This window comes from Paramisgurnus dabryanus, chromosome 15, assembly GCF_030506205.2.
Source record: "Paramisgurnus dabryanus chromosome 15, PD_genome_1.1, whole genome shotgun sequence".
In the NCBI taxonomy this organism is placed as follows: domain Eukaryota; kingdom Metazoa; phylum Chordata; class Actinopteri; order Cypriniformes; family Cobitidae; genus Paramisgurnus; species Paramisgurnus dabryanus.
The window spans coordinates 34,064,918-34,067,029 of record NC_133351.1 but is presented as its reverse complement, the minus strand read 5'-3'; the positions used below and the strand labels follow the sequence as shown (position 1 = coordinate 34,067,029).

Below are 2,112 nucleotides of genomic sequence, written 5' to 3'. Positions count from 1 at the left end.
ATTTCATTAAATAACTTGTGACGTTACAAACAAATGTTTTAATCGTAGCATTGTTCATGATTTGTCTAAATCTAAAATAAACATTTTACTTTTTTGACACCGTAATGGGGGATTGTTTTACCAACATTGAGTTTTAGAAATCTTTAATCGCTTTACAACACGCACCCCTGTGAAAGAATGCAGGTCTTGTGCGAAAGGAGGTAGTAAGGGTGATATCTGACATCAAATGCCTAAACACAAGCTGTCACACGAGCCGTCATTAAACATAACAGCATACGCTTGACATAAAACACACACAGTCAATTGATCTAAAATCTAATATAAAAATTTATTTATGTCAGAGCAGACAATATAAGACTCATTGTATAATATACACATTTTCACACATGTTTTAAGAAGCCTTTAATTAAAAATAAACCCTAAAATGCGGTGAAAACGTCTTAAACAAGCTCTGTGGACAAATCAAACTAGGTATCCAGTATCCGAAATGTTTTAAATCCAATTTGCCACAAAATGTTTAAAATGTCCCCAGACAAATCCAAAAAGTCTCTGATTTTAATCTTTTTTAAAGATACGTCCAAAGCGTTGTGGTCTGTATCCTAACCTGTAAACAGATAAAAACAAGTTATTAGGACAAATATCTAAATAAAACAATTTTCTTATGCAAGATAAACGTACCGTGGAGATCCGCTATATATTTTGCAATAGTACACACAACGTTCGCTTTGCCTCTGATATCCAAACCTTTAAAACAGATAACACATGTTATTAGAAAATATTAAACCAAACCAGTTTGTTTAAATCTATTGTAACAGGATTAAATAAAAACACACCGGACAACACGAGCCAGTCGGCGTCTCTTTTGTTCCAAGATTTCCGTGTTACGCTGCGGGAGGTTCTAGTCTCGGTCTGACTTTTTTGTTCAGGCCACTCTTCTCCGCGATTTACCAGGAATAGTTAATACCAGTTTAGACAATTTCGCTGCAATACCAGAGATCGAATTTTTAGTTTTTAAATAAATCATACAAAATACTGGAACGAACACAGCGAAACACATACATACCAATAGACTTGAGTATAACAGCTCTGCTCCATCCAAACTGATTCCGGGAGATCTCTTGTCGCTCCCCAATAAAGGTTCGGTCATAAACTTTCAAAGATTACATCACACGACCCCCACACAAACACACACTGACATAATATCAGCATCAGAAAACTTTGTGTCTGAACAGAAAATAGACTAGTTCGATAGAAAATATCGGCTTTAAGTTTAACCAGTTACAACTAAAATATTTTATTCTTGCGTGACTTTAAAGAAGTCTCTTTACAAAACAAACGTATTATCAAGTTGTATTTATAAGACACACGCAGTCAATTCCCCTAAACCTAAAAAATACTTTATTTTTGTCAGAGCAGACAATATAAGACTCTTTGTATAATATACACATATTCACACATGTTTTAAGAAGCCTTTAATTAAAAATAAAACCCCAAAATGGGGTGAATACGTCTTAAAAACATTTAAAAGATTATTAACGTCATATATAAGTTTCTCTGTCACCATCTGTGCACGTATACACATGTCTTAATCAGAGACTTGGTTAAAGATTCCACTAAATCTAAAATAAAATCCTATTTTGCCATAGTGGACAGAATTACATTTATTAACATTATTTTAAAATGGCAGATATGAACACTCACCCGGCGCTTTGTCAGGCACCGCCGGATCTTTAATACGCGTGAAACTAGTGCAGGTTATGAAAAGATTCACGGAATTCCTGAACCGTTTAAAAATTTATTTAGTTTAGACTATCGTCTAAAGAATGTAGTATTGACGGCTCCGAAGGTAATGGCTCAGGTCATTGCTTAAACTATACCCGTATACAGAATATTTAATTAAATAACTTGTGATGTTACAATCAAAAGTTTTAATCAGAGACATGGTTAAAGATTCCCCTAAATCTAAAATAAATTCCTATTTTGCCATAGTGGACAGAATTACATTTATTAACTTTATTTTAAATGACAGATATGAACAATCACCCGACGCTTTGTCAGACACCGCCGGATCTTTAATACGCGTGAAACTGTAGACCAGGTCATGAAAAGATT

The 2,112-nt window shown here is 34.0% G+C and overlaps 1 long non-coding RNA gene across 1 annotated transcript; it reads right to left on the bottom strand.

Annotated features, from left to right (window-relative positions):
• Nucleotides 1-309: 309 nt before the first annotated feature.
• LOC135782874 (uncharacterized) lies at nucleotides 310-1,740 on the bottom strand. Its single transcript, XR_010545525.1, has 3 exons — nucleotides 834-1,740; nucleotides 679-744; nucleotides 310-604 (listed from the first exon to the last, which is right to left on the bottom strand). It is a non-coding gene; the product is annotated as an uncharacterized lncRNA (long non-coding RNA).
• Between the last annotated feature and the right edge of the window lie 372 nt (nucleotides 1,741-2,112).